This window comes from Gavialis gangeticus, unplaced genomic scaffold (genome assembly GCF_001723915.1).
Source record: "Gavialis gangeticus isolate Ggan-Ray unplaced genomic scaffold, GavGan_comp1, whole genome shotgun sequence".
In the NCBI taxonomy this organism is placed as follows: Eukaryota; Metazoa; Chordata; order Crocodylia; family Gavialidae; genus Gavialis; species Gavialis gangeticus.
Genome location: NW_017728994.1, coordinates 72,884,280 through 72,900,946, shown reverse-complemented (window position 1 = coordinate 72,900,946; position 16,667 = coordinate 72,884,280). Strand labels below are relative to the sequence as shown.

At 38.9% G+C, this 16,667-nt stretch overlaps 1 long non-coding RNA gene across 1 annotated transcript in view; it reads right to left on the bottom strand.

Annotated features, from left to right (window-relative positions):
• Positions 1-12,895: 12,895 nt before the first annotated feature.
• LOC109287718 overlaps positions 12,896-16,667 on the bottom strand; it is a 45,087-nt gene continuing 41,315 nt past the window's right edge. Inside the window, exon 3 of the long non-coding RNA XR_002094949.1 lies at positions 12,896-13,515. This is a non-coding gene — a long non-coding RNA (uncharacterized LOC109287718). The remainder of the gene's footprint in view (positions 13,516-16,667) is intronic.

Genomic DNA, 16,667 nt, shown 5'->3' with positions numbered 1-16,667 from the left:
TGACAGGTTCTCTCTAACCCTTGTTCCTTCTGTACTTGATGTCCTGTAATAAGCGTGCTGGTGGCTATTTTCCTTCAAATCATCTTGAGTTGAAAAGGAAGTATGGCAGGGGGATAGAATGGAGGGAGCAAAAGGGTTGCTAATTAGAATAATAGAAAATTAGGGTTGGAAGGGACCTCAGGAGGTCATCTAGGCTAACCCCCTGCTCAAAGCAGGGTCATCCAACTATGTCATCCCAGCCAAGGCTTTGTCTAGCCTGGTCTTAAAAACTTCCAAGCGTGGGTGACTGGTGCCTCCTGATACTGGGAGGGGGGGGGGCGGGGCACCAGTGGCTGACTGGAGGCAGGGAGGGTGCTGGCGGCAAACCTGGAAGTGCCATTGGAACTTCTTTCAGCACCCCCACAATCTGAGGGTGGGCACCGGTGGGTGCCCCCCACTCCCCAGCTGGCAAGGGCATGTGTCTTCCACATTGCCCCTCCCTACACGTCACCTATGCTTCCAAGGACTGAGATTCCACAACCTCTCTGGGTAACTTGTTCCAGTGCTTTACTGCCCTCCTGGTGAGAGAGTTTTTTCCTAAGATCTAACCTAAACCTCCCTTGATGCATCTTAAGATCATTGTTCCTTGTTCTGTTATCTGCCACCACTGAGAACCATTTAGCTCCATCCTCTTTGTAATTACCCTTCAGGCAGTTGAAGGCTGCTATTAAATCCCCCATCAGTCTTCCCTTCTGCAGACTAAACAGTCCACTTTCCTCGGGCTCTCCTCAGAAGCCATGTGCCCCAGCTATTTTTGTTGCCTTTTGCTGGAGTCTCTCCAATTTGTCCACATCCTTTCTGTATAGAGGGGCCCAAAACTGGACACAGCAGTCCAGATGTGGACTCATCAGTACTTAAGATTTAAAATAGGAGCTTGAGGGTTGCTTACAGAACACCAAACTTCTCCAGAAAAGACATCTTGGTCAGGAAGATATCTAATTTGTCTAAGACAAGAGGGAAGCAGTATAGGGATGCAACTGGGTATCCAGAGCAACCCTCCCTACTGCCAAGTTGATACCCAGGGCAGCAACCACTATTTGCTTGCCTCTCACTCCACCCTAGTTACATCACTTGTTTAAAATTGCAAACCAGAGTTAAATGGTTTGAATCTCATCTCTTATACCAGTATGACCCCATTGACTTTAGTGTAGGTAATATGGATTTACTCTTGCATAAGTGAGAGCAGAATCAGGTCTGGCATATATTTTTGCTGTTTTTCAAGTGGGTTTCTTACTGGCTCCTATGTACATTTCTGATGTAAAGTATTCAGAGTAAACTAGTGAATACTAGGAAAATGGTGTTTTTTGTTTATTTAGGAACATGATTACCATATGTAAATAAGGTGGGTGATCATTTTACCACATGCATCTATAGGAATTTTGCCAGTGCTAGATCCACTTAAATCCATGATCTTGTGCCCAATATAGTAGTGATGTCAAATTGATTTGCTGTACTATGAAGATTACTAATGAAGTGCCCATACTTAGCATTTTTTTTATTTTATACCCCTCTAGATCTAGAAGTAGGACAAGAATTATCTTAAGAGAAAACATGTATATTGGTGTTGGCATTTGATTTTGTTTCAGTTTGGGAGTCACCATTAATCAGGGGAAACGTGGAAAGTGACAGATACATTCAAAGGAGCAGAGACATACTGTACTCTTTGGAGACTAAAGGATGTTGTAAAAGGCGCCTTTGCAATTGAAGGAGAAAAATAAAGATATTGCGGTTTCTTACTCCTTAGGAGATTTTTTCTTCTGAAGTTTTTTGATTGTGTGGATGAGATATCAGCATTTGTATTACTAAGAACTTGCTCAGATTTTTCAGAGGTCTAAGCATTTTGTAGAGCCAAATGAACTCAATTGGAGCTACAGGTGCATAGTACCTTTGAAACACCAGATCCTAACTATATTTTATGAGTGACGCACATTAGAATACTAATTAAAACCCAGTTTCTGCTACTGTTACTCACACGAGTACTTGTCCCACATACTATTTGGGTGGTAGATTAGGATATGACAGTGGTATCACTTTGCTTTGTCTTTACTCCCTTTCTTACAGTGTTTTAAGTAACTGACTCTAATTTAGTTGGATGTCTAAATTATACATGTGGAAATTTAGAAATAAATTCTGGAATTGAGAAGCACAGCACTATATAGTGCTGGCTGCCTACAAACTCAGCACAGGCTGCCTACAAACTTGTTAGGGGAGATCAGCAGCAAATAGGAAGGGTCCTATTCCCCCCAGCATCACCTGGGGTGATGAGGAACAATGGCCAGAAGCTGCTGGAGAATAGGTTCAGGTTAGAGATTAGGAGGCACTATTTCACTGTTAGGGTGGCTAGGATCTGGAACCAACTTCCTAGGGAAGTGGTCCTCGTTCCTACCTTGGGTAAATTCAAAAAGAGGTTGGATGAACACCTGTCTGGGGTCATGTGATCCCAGTGTGTGCTCCGGCCAGTGGCGGGGGGTTAGACTAGATGGATCTATTCAGGTCCCTTCTGACCCCTAGCTATTATGTATCACCTTGACTGAAAAAATAGGTTTAGAAAAAAACAAACAAACTTGTTTTACCTGTCTGTGGTATAATTTCAGTATGTTTAAAGAAACATTTCTTTTAGACCGAATCTCTAAATAGCTGAACAAGAGTATTAGAATATTGATCAAATAAATAGGCACAAGGAATAGAAAATTAAACTTCCTAATGTCAGCAGGAATATGATAACAGAACCCATGTCTCTATAGATATGGTATTGTAGCTCCTAAAGGCAGCAGGTAGATAAAGGAGAGCATGGAACCAGGAATGGTTCCCTGTGGGACTTCAGATGACATTGTAACAGATGACTCCAGATGACAATGTAAGAGGAGGAATGGAAAGAAATTATATTAACAAACTGTTGTCGATGGTTATAATAAGATTTGAACTGCTGAATAACCGAACCTGAAAGACCAACATATTTTTCAAGATGATTTAGAAGAATCCCACGATTGAGTATGTCAAAAGCTACAATTATGTCAAGAAGTATTACGAAGGATAGATTCCTAACATCAGATACAATAAGTCTATTATTACAAATCCTGATAAGCACAGTTTCACAGCTGATCAAAAAATAAACAAAAAAACCACAATGAAACTTTTGGAACAAATTACAGCCTTAAAATGTACTTCCCATTAATCTTTCTATCTGTTTCCAGAGCTAGAAAGAACAGATTTAAATCTGCTTTACCAGTTGCTTGAACATAACAGGATAAAAAAAATGAATATAACTACTTTTAGAGAATTTTGGACAGCCACAGTGGATAATAGTACCTTTATGATATTTTCAATATGTGAACCCAGCAAAGAAAGGAGTTTTCTCAGAAAACTAACAGATATTGGCTCCAAAGGGCAGGCTGTTGGATAAAGATTTTGCTTCCCAAATTCTAAAGCTGAGACAAGACTAAATTTATCCATAGAGCTTTTTTTGTTAAGGCAAGAGTTTCTATAATAAGTCCATCAGGTTTCTGGCATGAATTTGTTAAGGGAATAAATGTGTCTAATACATATTTTTGATTAATGATCTTCCTATTCTGTTAAATAAGGAGGCAAGACATTTTCTTCCTATGTTTATGTGATGGGAAAAATAGTGAGTGTGCTACAAAATGAACAAAGCATTAGTGATTTGGAGGAGTTTTCTGTAGCTCTGCAAAATATGCACTTGGAACACTTGTCAGCTATTAACAATGTCCCTTTGGCATATTTTCTTTTAATTAAAATATTTATTGTGGTTTGGGTCAAACTAGTACTAATCAGCTATCAAAAGGTTTAAACAGTGAAAAAAGCTCTAACTTCAATCCCTCACCTTTTAGCACTGTTTCCTTCCCTCCTTCTCCCTCAAATCAAAAGCAGCTGGATTTAAACATTCATAGTTGAAAATTCTCTGACCATTCTCTCACGTCATGTTTGACCTTGGCCAAATCCTTCAGTAGTTGGGAGATGGTGCTGTTGTTATCTTCTGGCAGGGGTGTCAGCTGGATATTGCAGTGCATGTTAAGCAAAAGTAGAGAGAGGATGGAAATCTAGGGACTTGCAAAGTTGAGGACTGTTGAGATGGAGATGGAGAAGGTTGCTCTCATGAGTCTGAGAGGATAATTCAAGCTATTTTACATCGTCCCTGTTAGCTTTGCTCTATTTTTGCGGTAGGACAGTAGGATTCTATGGTAAATCCTATCAAATACTACAGAAAGTTCCAACAAGAAAGTGTACATTTATGTGGCTAGAAGATATACTTGGCAGTGCCATCATCAATACCCAGGGTAGAGTTGTGTGTGACACATGGTAAATGCCCACAATAGCTTTCTCAGAAACGTTTCTCTTCCTTAATGGTTACAATACAGTTGGTGTATGCTAATGCTTTTTGGCCTTGTACTCTGTTTTATCCAAATTTTGTGCCTCATTTTATATTTAGACAATAAGATCTTTGGGGCAGACATTATTTTCATTTTGTATGGGTACAGTGCCAGGAACAATGGGGCCCTAGTCTCAGTTACCACAAGGCAAATAAATAAATAAATGCTAAATCTCTTGACTGTACTTGGATACCAGATGTGTGGCTGACTCTTTTTCAAAGCAGGTGTTGGTAGTAGAAATTGTCCTATAGGTTTTCAGTTCTCTTTCACCATTCAAGACAGGTATGGATTGGGGACTTTAAGTGGTGCTTTATTTAAGGGACTTTAAGATATTCCTGTGGTGAGCAGAGATTTTTCTGTTGCGTTAATGGAATGAGCCTACAGAGAAAACACTATGTTACACTCAGCCTGTGTCTGATGTATAGTCCCTGGTGTCCCACGAGGCCACCTCAAATGCAGATGATTTCCTTCTGAGACCTGCAGTAAATACATTCCCTCTTCTTAATTATCAGGCTTAAAAGGGAGCATGTATGAGTTGCACTTGGGAGCTTTAGTGTATGGTAAACCTGGTGGAAGAAAGAAACTGCTAATGGTCAAAGCATGTCTGATAAGGAATTTAAGAAGACTGAAAAGGTGGGTGGGCCAGATTTTCAAAGGCATTCAGGCACCTAAAGATGTCTTAAGTAATCTAATGTCTGGGTGTCCTACAATTTTGGATTCATCTTAATTTGGACAGCATTAATTTATCCCTTCAAACTATTTTCCACTTGTTTGTTTATTCTCCCTAATTTAAAATATTTCCTGTGGAACTGGGTTCTTGGTTGTAATGCTGTTGGGTTTCATTGTTTGAAACAGAAATTTTGTTCCATGGTCTATAAAAATTGCAGAAACAAAAACTATCAGACAAAATATAAACTGTACTGATTAGATGTTTACAGTTGTTGTCTCCAGCCACTGAGAACAGGACAAAAAGCCATGGATTTAAACTACAGGAAGGCAGATTCAGGTTAAACCTCAGAAAGTACTTCCTAAATGTGAGGGCAGTTAGATGGTAGAATAAGCATCCTAGAGAAACTGTGGAAAGTCCATTACTGGAGTTTTAAAGAAGAAAAGGGACAGGCATCTGTCAGGGCTGATTGAGGTGGAATAAACAATGATGGGGATGGCTTACATAACCCTTGCAATTGCTTAAAGCCCCTATCATTATTTATTACCAAAATAACACGACAGATATACAATTAATGGAAAATTCAGATTAGCAAGAAAATGTTAATTAACCAGAAAAATGTTTATCAGATAACATAATCTTGATTACACGTTTCGAATATCAATATTGTGAGCTGATATTCAATAACCCACCATTCTGGCATTCGTTGAGTTTTATTTTCACGTAGTGTGTGATGTATGAAATGCAATACTGGTGCTTTCTGCTTGTGCATGGCAAGATGGGACGCACTGCTTGTAGTCTTCTATTTTTGTCACCTGTTTCCTATTTTATGAGGAAAGATTCTTTTTGTTAGTATCTGCAATGATCTAATACGCACTCTAATATTCAGTATTGAATTCCAAAGACTTGGCTTTCATATTGCTTGTTGCCTATGTTTGTATCCTGTGAAAATCTAATAAAAAGAAAATCTGAAAAGTTCATATTTTACATTAAAAACTCCAGTCTCTCTGTGTGGGAGAGAAAGAAGTGGGACTGAAAAATAATTTATTATTATCTGAAGAGTGGAAAACTGCTGCAGAGAAAAATGGGGGCATTAACCTTGAGAAACATTTATTTCTTCTGCATTTGCTGACTCCATTCTTGTTCTGTTCTTTTTGATCATATCACCTATGGACCTAAAGAGACTTTCACAACTTACGCTGGAATCCATATTCCCAACCCTAGTAGCCAAAGTGCAAAGCTTTGCCGGATTGGTATTCAGAGAAAAGGATTTCTTAAGGAATCTTCTTTCCTGCCTGTACTAGTTTCTTCTATGTAACAGCATACCGAGGTAGTGGCAGAGCAGCAGCACACAGTTGCCCCTTTTGATCATTCACTTACAGTTAAATGACCCCAGAGATCTTCGTCAGAGTCACTATCACTTATATTCACAATGTCTGCTGGGGTGGTCACCTCTTGCAGCCTCTGTGCAGCAATGGTTTTCAATGAGACGTAACAAGTACATGAGGCTGTGCTGCGTGTGCTCTGTCACTTACCTGTACATGAATGAACAGTGAAACAGTTAAATAAAGTTGGCTTTATTTGTGGATGAAGCTTTCCCCTGTGGCTGGATTAGAACTGTAGTCAGCTCCCTCATGAGTAGCCAACAGCAAAAAAAGGACATTGCAAAGCACCACACTGGGCCATCAGGGATCTAGGAAGTTTTCTGAAAGCTAAACAGCATATTTGTTTCTTAAGGCTTATCCAAATAGATCTGGAAATTTTTCACAAGATATTAACACCACAGTATTAAATATTATTGTACAAACCAACCCAAAGAAGATTACATTTATCTTTTCTATATGTATTTGTTGAAGTTTGGGCCTTTGGGGGCTCAAGGCTCCTACAGTGCCTGAGGGATCTGAGGAGTTTTCAGTAGCTTTGCTACTCTAGGGGTTAGGTGTACAGTATCTACTTCGGTGAAACAAGCAGTGCTTGACAGATCCAAGCTATGTATTAGTGTGTAGCATTGGTAGAAAAAGTAAATCTGGCCTAAAATACCCATTTTTCTCCTTAGTAATAATGGGAGACTGAGCTTCATTCACTGTAGGGTCTCTTCTATTATAATACCAAAGATTTCTTTACTGGAGAAATCTGCCTGGATAGCCACACAGGCTGTGCAAAAAGAATCATTTAAGCCTCTGGCAGTACATTCACAAGACTCCTATGAAATCTTATGTACAACTGAAAGATGCCCTCCTCTGCTGCAACTTCCTTACCCCTCCCTTTCCCCCAAGCATCATTGGCTCTCTCTCTCTGGTTGTATTTTCCCATGGGTAGTGCAACCTCCACTGTCTGATAAGGCTGAATATTATAGAGATTCCCCACTGGCATTATTAGGGTTGACTCAAAACCTATATTCACATATACATAGGCAAGAACACTGTAACCTAAATTCTAAATCCATGATGGATATTAGTTTCCATGCCCAGCTCCATTTTCATCTACTCAGTTGTCTGCTTTCTGAAAAAATATATCAGAAAGACAGAGAACCTTTCATCATTACAGGCGTTGGTAGGAGAAGCTATTTTATATTTTCAGGGGAAAAAAACTCAACATGTCACTGGTACAGCACTGTTTTCCCACAAATCTCCAACTAACCCTTGCACTCAATTAATCTCAGTGACCTTCTAATGCCCTATGTCCTGAATTGTGCCTTGAGGTTAAAAAGTAGGTCCCTTAGTAGCTCCAAACTACTCATATAAGACCTTTTTGTTCTGTGCTTTGGATTTGAAATTTCCTTTGTGCATAATGTCTTGATCTGATACAGTTTTTGCTTTAAAAGCTGAGCTTCAGTCTCATTTGTTTAATCTGGCATATTCTTAATTATACGAGCTGTAAATTTTATTGTATTGTGAAGCCTTGAAATACATAATATAAAAAGTGCAATACAAGTGTATTATAATTGATTGATGGGACTTTCTTATTCTCAGGCATGATAGTAACAAGCATAAGGGAGGATTCAGGATGCCAATGAAGATACTTCAGATGAGCAAGCACTTAGAGAATATACCATTAGCATTCAAAGCTCCCCCATCCTACAAGTAACTTCAACGCTTGACCGTTCAGATTCTTTGTTTTCTCTTTCTTCTTACTGAATCCAGTGCTATCACTTTTATATAATATTTGTACATCAGGCTGTCACCTTTTACACACTAGCTATTTCTAGTGTACCAATTCATATAAATATAATATGACTATATAGGACAAACTCTTGGATAGAGTAAATGGGGTAGCCCCATTTCTGGCCCACATTTATGCATTCACATAAAAAGTTGATATGGGTGAGGTAGTTTTGAAAACAAAGCAAAACAAAACAAGAAATTGATAGAAATTCTGTCTTTGAATTGCTTGCCTGTTAGAGGCTGGGAGTTCAGTCCCTGATGCTATTCATGAGAATTGTATGACATGATTTCTAGGCTGTATTGCCAGGACTGGTACTATACTACACTTCACTCTTCAGTAGGTGTTGTTAAAATAGATGTTACCTAAATGAAATTGGAAACAACAGTAACAGTAGCAAAGGTGGTAACATGCCTGAGTGATAAGTGAGGACACACAATAATTTCATTATTCATGCATGGGATCTCAGGAGATTTACTATGAAATCTCAGCTTCAAAAAATACAAGCTCTTTTCTGGAGAGGTAAAGAAACAGGTCTATCAGCTCAGTCAGTGGAAATCATCTACTTGATTAAGGCTTGATCCATTTAGTCCAGTAGAGGGCAATGACACAAAGGCTAGGGACAGAAGTTACACATAAACTGGTTTAAGTCATCAGGAACTGTTTTAAACCTGTAACAGAACAGAAGTTCAGTGCGCATAAGCTAGTTTCAAAATGGCTGAAACTGGTTTGAGATAAACCTGGATGAATGTAGTATCAGACTTAACTGCGTTGGATCAAACTGGTTTATGAAACTTCTGTCCCAGACCCCTTCCTGGTTCAAGCTAAATCACAGTCCCCCAGCATGCGTTCCAGCCCTGGGCTGTGCTGTGCAGTTTGTTTCCACCAGGGAAGGGGGGGGGAGGTAGGGACTACCCCACCCCAGGCAAACCCCAGCTGGGGTTTGGGGCTTGGAGGGGTGGTTAAACTTCTCTTCCCCCATGTACAGAGATGCCCTGCCCTGCTAAAAACTTAATGCTGGCTGTGGCTGTGGACTACAAATCCTAGATGCACCTGGAAGCAGGAAGAGGAAGTGGTGAGCAACCCTGCAGAGTCCTGTGGCTTTGATTCTGGAATGCAAATCCCAGAGACCTTAGGAGCAGCAGGAAGAGGAAGTGAACAGGCAGCCCATCCTGGCTACGTGCTAGAGAGCTGTGCTCTAGTGCCCCCTGGCTGCTGGCCTGAGCCACTGCAGGTATGTGCCTGCATTTCCTGAATAAAAACTGAATGCCTGTTCAGTTGTTTTTTATTTTAAGCTCTTTAGCTTAGACTACCCTGCAAAGACTGAATCAATTCAGCCTTGGGCTTTTTGATTGTCTGTACTTAGCCAAAGGGGGTTTATGATACACTAATGTATACCAAGGAGTATGGAATACTACAGAAAGTGCTCTAGTACAGTTCCTTGGGTGGAGCCCTGTGGTAGAATGGTGTGTTTCCCTGTTCCATAGGAAGGGGAGAAGTCTATGGCTTGCCCACTTCTCATCCTCATCCCCTCTCTTTATAGAGTTCTGAATAAAATAACCTCTGAATTTTCCAAAGAATAGGAATGCTATTATGAACAATCCCATGGCAGACAAACAAGATGTGTGTAAATCTTACTATTCATCTATCCATCATTATGTGTCTGATCAGGGGCAGCTCACAAAATGCTGCTTGTGTAACTGTACAGGCTTTGCTTTCATCAGACTCAACAGTCTGTCTCACAGTCGGAGACAATCAGCAATCAGCTTTTACCTCGGAGAAATCACATAATAAATGCAGTGGTTCCTCAGGCAGACAATGGCTTTCACTTCCTCAAAGATCTCTGAGGCCCCTGAAAGTTAATTTATCTGTGTGATTGGGATCTGATGAATTTTATCCTTGTTCCCAAAACTCATGTATCTGACCATGCCAGATGTGCTTGGCTGGGCATGCAATTTTTGGATCTGGGATAATATTCATCTGATTTTGATTATGCAACTACTGGCACAAAGGGAGCTGGGCATCAGGAATTGGTCCCTGATGCCCACCTCCCACAGCACCCTTTCAACTTACTGGCATGTGGAGATAGCACTTCCTGTGTGCCAATAAGTGGAAAGTGTGCTGCACAGCTTTAGATGCAGGAAGCTGATCAGCTGATGGGCTCCCTGCATGCTGGCAAGTAGAAATGTGCATGGTGTAACCCTGCATCTGGCTGCATTGTGTGGCTTTAGGTGCCAGCCTGCAGGGAGCTCATCAGCTAGTCAGCTCCCTGTGTGCCAGCATCTTAAGTCACTGTGCAGCCCAATGCCAAACATGTCATGCCTTCAAATTATTTTTTGACTCTTTATTTATTAGATTTCAAACCCACCCTGTTTGAAAGGCTCAAAGCGGCTTACCATAAAACAAGCAACCACCAGGCAGGATTTACCAAAGACTGCCCTGGCACCAAAGAACTATAAAAGTACAATGCAAACCAGCCACATTAAATGTGGAACATCTTTGTGGCTGTTTTTTTTAAATTTTTTATCCTGCCATAAATTGGCCGAACTCATTACATTTTACAATTGATCATGTGATCTATGCAGTACTTGTGCAATAAATGCAACATCTGTCAGAGCCCTGAACACATGAAGAAGTATCTAGTTGAGTGATGACTAGGTGGGGGAGGCAGGAAAGAATGCAAAATGTCTGCGCATTTCTACTTACTGGGTAATGGGCCTCAAACTTTATGCAAGCGACAAACATAATGGAATAAACTGAGAGCCCAAGCCACCAAGTCAGGAAAAAAGACACCTGTTAAGGAAAGCCCTTAAATGTCTGTGAGTCCTTCAGAAATCACCAAGATATAAGCACATGCCAAAAACTAAATATGTGCTTAAGGCTTTCTGAAAGTACACAAAGTTAAGCATATGTTTTAGTGCTTTTCTTAAATCCTGAATCAGGATCTTGACATGGAACAGATTTAATAGAGAAGGGCAGCCTTTGATGACTGGAAGCTCATATGGCTTTAAAACGAGTATTGTACACAAAGATCAATAGTCTTTATGGGCTGCACTTCTATTTTAAAGGCAAGAATGGCTATGCTACTCATATTCTGGCTTCTTGTTAGAATTCTGTAGAATGTAGAATCTTGTATATACTTACATTATATATCATATAATTATATATATATGTGAGTGTGTGTATCATGACTTTTAGCCAATCTCATGAGTTTGGAGGTCTGACTTGTGAGGTTTGGGAATAGCGGTAGCAAAGTCATTAAAATTCAGCTAAATATTTGTTACATTTGATTGCATTATTGATGCAACTCTACAAAAATCCATGGGAGCTGACTCATTATATTGCTGAGTTATTCAGGTCTCTTCAAAACATCCTACTGGTGCACTGTATGTGCTGATTATCTAGTGGGAAAAGACAACCACAGTGGCCTACTGGTCAGTTAGGAAAAGAACGGAACTAACATTTAGCTTGTGGTAAACCATTATATTTAGCTAATTTTCAGTAGAAGTGATTTTTATTAGGCCTTTTGTTTAAAACTTATATTGCAATGGAATTTGTTAAAGCTGCTGACAGTTTTTTAAACATGCATGTGCATAGTTTCAGGCTATTACCTTTCTCAAGGCTTTTTGTGCTCAGATGGGCTAATTAGTTTGCCAGTGGTAAATAAATAACTCTTAGCTTTAAAGTTATTTTCCAGGCTGATATTTTCCATATAGACAATATATAAGAAAAAATAGACATAGCTCCAGTTTATCAGTCTTCATAAGTATTAATAACCTGGCAGGGTATAGGTAAACACGTGAATGTGCTGAATGCTTTTGAGTTGCATTAAAAGCAACAAGAATTGAAGATTGTTTACACCTCCAAAATTATTCACCAACTCATAGAATCAAACCTACTATGCACTGGGACAACAAAGAATTTAAGAGAATGACCTTTTTTAGACAAATCACTCCTATTTGATTCAAAATTCAACCAATCTATATCTGAAAGGTTCAAGGTACCTTGCTCAAACACCATTAAACCTATGGGAGCTGTGACTTCATTAGGCACAGAATCAAGCCAGTATTGGACTATAGCATGCAACTACTTTAGCACAGAGTTCTAGACAAATTTGAGGGAAAAATGAAATTCTCTTGAGGGTGTTATTCTTTTCAAGTAGTTCTTATAATTTACCCTCTTATTATTTTAATGACCAGGCTACTACTTATTGCTGCTCAAGGCATTTTCACAAACCATCTATAATTTTTGTACTTTCATACATATCTTTTGAAAAAAAAGAAAAAAATTCATTGCAAATCAAAATGGGTAAATTCAGCCAGTAAACTTGTGTACAGTGAGATAAAAATCAGTGTTTCATTACTTATTTATTTATTCATTTATTTAAAAATCTTTAACCAGAAAAATTCATTAAGATGGAATATCTCATATACAATGATGGCCTAGGGACGGGAGATGGATTAAAAAATGTAAATACTATTGGGTCTAATGTGTGTACCATGAACACAAATATGAAATTAATGTAAAAGTTTCTAACAGTATAATTCTTTAAATATATGTTTAAAATAGTTAGTGTAGAATGGGTGATAAGCTATAGATGATACATGCAGTAAACAAAGTGTCTCAAAAGAGACAAAATGTCCGCAAAATAATTGCTTGACAGTATTTTATACCAATTAATTCATTTGTATTTAATTAAAAGGAATCATAACAATTGTATGCCGTATAAAAGCCCCTTAGCTCTGTAGTTTTCTGTTGCCTTTTCAGAATTTTCTTGGGCTGGATATTGTTAGTCTTTTTGAATAATTCAACTAAATTGAATTTTCTTTAATTATTCTATTTTTTCCATGAGCAAGTAGCAATAAACAGCAACTTTATATCTCTTAGAAATGAGAATTTCAGAGAGACTGGGAACAGGATTTTCAAAAGTTCATCAACAATTCAAAAACACAAATAAAAAGGACTGATATTTCTAAATCAGGTAGGTACTAAAGAAAATACATCATCAATACTTAGCTCCTGGATCTAGGAGATGTATTGAGTGTGTGAGGATCCCCACAGCAATATTTGAACAGTGACAGAAGTATAGAAGTGAGTCAGATCTCGAGTTTATCTCAGGTATCAGGTCTTTCTTTATGCCCACCAAGACCTCTTTGGAAGGACTGCAAACCCTTCCAGACATGTAATCCATTTTAGGATTTAATAACGATTGGACTGAGCTCCAGAAGGCAGGAGGAGTAGCTTTGAGTCACCCTGGGGCTAGAATGAGAAAAAAAGAAATCTGAAGAGTCCATCACCACCTCTCTCCCTACACATACACACATTTATTAGTATTCAACAGGAGCTGGGAAGGTGAGGAGCAAGCAAGTCTCCTGTTTCCCCTTCCACGTGTTTCTTAAAAACTTTGTCTCTCTCTTTGCAGAGAAGTAAGGAGACACATCCCCAGAAGCAAAGAGCCCATGCACCACCAAGTACTAATACCACAACTCCAACACTAGCATGCACTACAGTTGTCCCAGGGCTAAATGATCCTCCTCCAGCAGTTTCTTTCTTATAAGTATCCATCAGTTCATAAGCATTTAGTAGACTTCTACTTCAAGAGCTAAGCCTTGCTTATGGTTTCTTGATGTTACTCAAACATATAGGATTTGGCACAAGGAATCCATTTTTGGCCATTTTGGCATATCTAGAATGAAACACATTGGGGGACCATTAATTTAGCCCTTACTTTGCTAATTTGAAAACTTTATAACTCTCAGTAACTTCCCACATACCTAAACTAGGATACTTTAGCAAAATGCAGTAGTCTGTGTGGGTTTAAGGAAAAGATGGGTGGTAGGATGCTATTCTTTGTATGATTTTCATAGTACTCTGTTCATAACTAAAACAGTCTTCTTCCTAAGGGAGCAGTAGTCCCATCTCCCCTGAGCACTCCCAGGAGTGACTAGAAATAACGGTCACAAGCTGGCAGAGGGTAGATTTAGACTAGACATCAGGAGGTGCTACTTCACGGTCAGGGCAGCTAGGATCTGGAACCAACTTGCAAGAGAAGTGGTGCTGGCTCCTACCCTGGGGGTCTTTAAGAGGAGGCTAGATGAACACCTTGCTGGGGTCATTTGACCCCAGTACTTTTTCCTGCCATGGCAGGGGGTTGGACTTGATGATCTGCTCAGGTCCCTTCTGACCCTACCAACTATGAAACTATGAAATTGTTAGAATGGGCTCTCAGAGACAAGCTGGGTTCTTTCTATCTTGCACATCATCAGTAGTGGTCTACAAGAAAGATTTAATTCTTTGTTCCACCTCTGGAATTCAGTGGCAATCGACTGGAGTTTTTTAAGCAATCAGCTCAATAGTATACCCAATGGAGAGGCATCCAAGTGCCTCTCTGTTGCTTTTGTATGTTCAAAACCAGTAAAAATGAGCAAAATTTTATTTTATTACTGAAGTCAGCCAGTTTGACTCTGACTACACATGGAGCAAATAGGATGAATAAGATGGTGCCATTTTCACATGAGCAGTTTCTAAGAGTAATCTATAATTATAAAACCAAACTATGCTTGTCAAATTAAGTGAACAAACTGCATTTTGTGGGACATTATCCATGATTATTTTATTGTTTAATCACTTAATAGCTAATTCATAAAATCTGATCATCTGCAATGGCTCCCTCAGTCATTAGTGCAAGTTAACAAAGTTATATATGAAAAAAGGTAATTAAAATGGCAACTTTCATCATATGCTACAGTAACTATCAAACCTTTCAGACAATGCATTCCTTAGCTGTAGAAGAAATAAACAGTGAAAAGGGCATGATTTTGAAATAAATTCATTTAGAAATTGAAATTGTAGATTTAGATTTATGTAGGTAACTGTCATACTGACAAACATACAAGAAAACAAGCAAAACAGATGTTTTATGAGGCTTGAGAATACAGTGATTTTGCTTGCATACCGTTCTGGCCAGGGAGATATTCATCTCCTAATATAAGTGCAAAGTGGCATAAATATTTTTGCAACAAATGTTTTGTTATTTAAGGGAATTGTTCTTCAGCATCAAGCTCACTGAAGAAAGCTCATGACCAAATATAATTGATGCAGGGTCCTTATAGGTATATTTAAGTGTTATGACATATAAATACCTTACAGTTTTTCCTTTATTTTGCAGTGTTGTCCATAGACTCCCTTGGCATAATTCTCCTCACCTCCCGATACAAATCAGGAGTAATTCTTGATAAATATGTGAAGACACCTGAGTGAAAAAATGCAAACCAGTCTGCTGGGAAAATCACTGAGTTGTGTACTTTGGTCATAAGTGTTCCTTGTAGTATGATGAGGGGAACTAGAGAGGATACATTTTATGAGGGTCTTGGGTTTGTGTTCTTATGGCTCAGAGTATTTACATATAACTCTCTACATATGCCGTATTATATAGACTCAAATGAGATGAGGTTTCCCCCTACCAGTGCTCCTCATTTTCCATTCACGTACAATGAAACCTCATTAAATATATTGGCTATCACTAAACTGCTAACAAAAGAGGTATGTGCTCAGTAAGGGAAAGGGAAACCAACTATGAAGTTGATTAAATGCAGCCAACACTGAGTATGACTATAAAATGGATGGCTCATTTTGGGCAAACATACTGATGGGAACCTTTTGTTGTTGTTGTTGTTATTGTTTTTACACATTTTATTAGACTCGCACTAAAAATCACCTTACACTTACAAAACTACACATTTTGAGTGTCCTTGTTTTACCAAGACTTCATAGCACAGAAACAACTACATATCAGAAACATACAGCTACATATATTAAACCCTTAAATAACATATATCAACATCCCACCAAAACCAAACCCTTACAGAAATCTTTTTCTTCATACAGAACCCCATGTAATAATCTGTTACTTCATTAACACCTGAAACTCTCTGCCCTTCCCATCAGTCCTCTCTGTTGGTTTAATGAAACAAGTTATCTAGTCCTCTTTCCTCTACTTCTTCTCCACCTCTTCTTCTCCGATCTTTTCCTTTGTCCCAATTTATGTAATATTTCAGTTCATGTGGCCCCAGATTCAGGCACTCTTTTAGTGACAGCCAAACCCTTAAACACCCAGAGGTTTCCATAAATTAGTTTTTAACACATGCTAATAAAGGTATTAATAACATTCCTTCTGGTCCTTTTGGTATAAGTTCATATAGTACCATCTCCTGCGCTAATAACAAGTTTATCTTGGTGACACTCAGAAAGCAGCAGACCCTTTCTCACACCTGCTTTGTGTATGTACAATCCCAAAACACGTCCCACTGTTTCTTCTTCCCTGCACCTCTTCCTTGGGGATCTTGATGAGCTTGTCAAGTGCCACCTATGCTGCACTTCTCTCACTGGCAAGATATTTCTTACAAGCATCC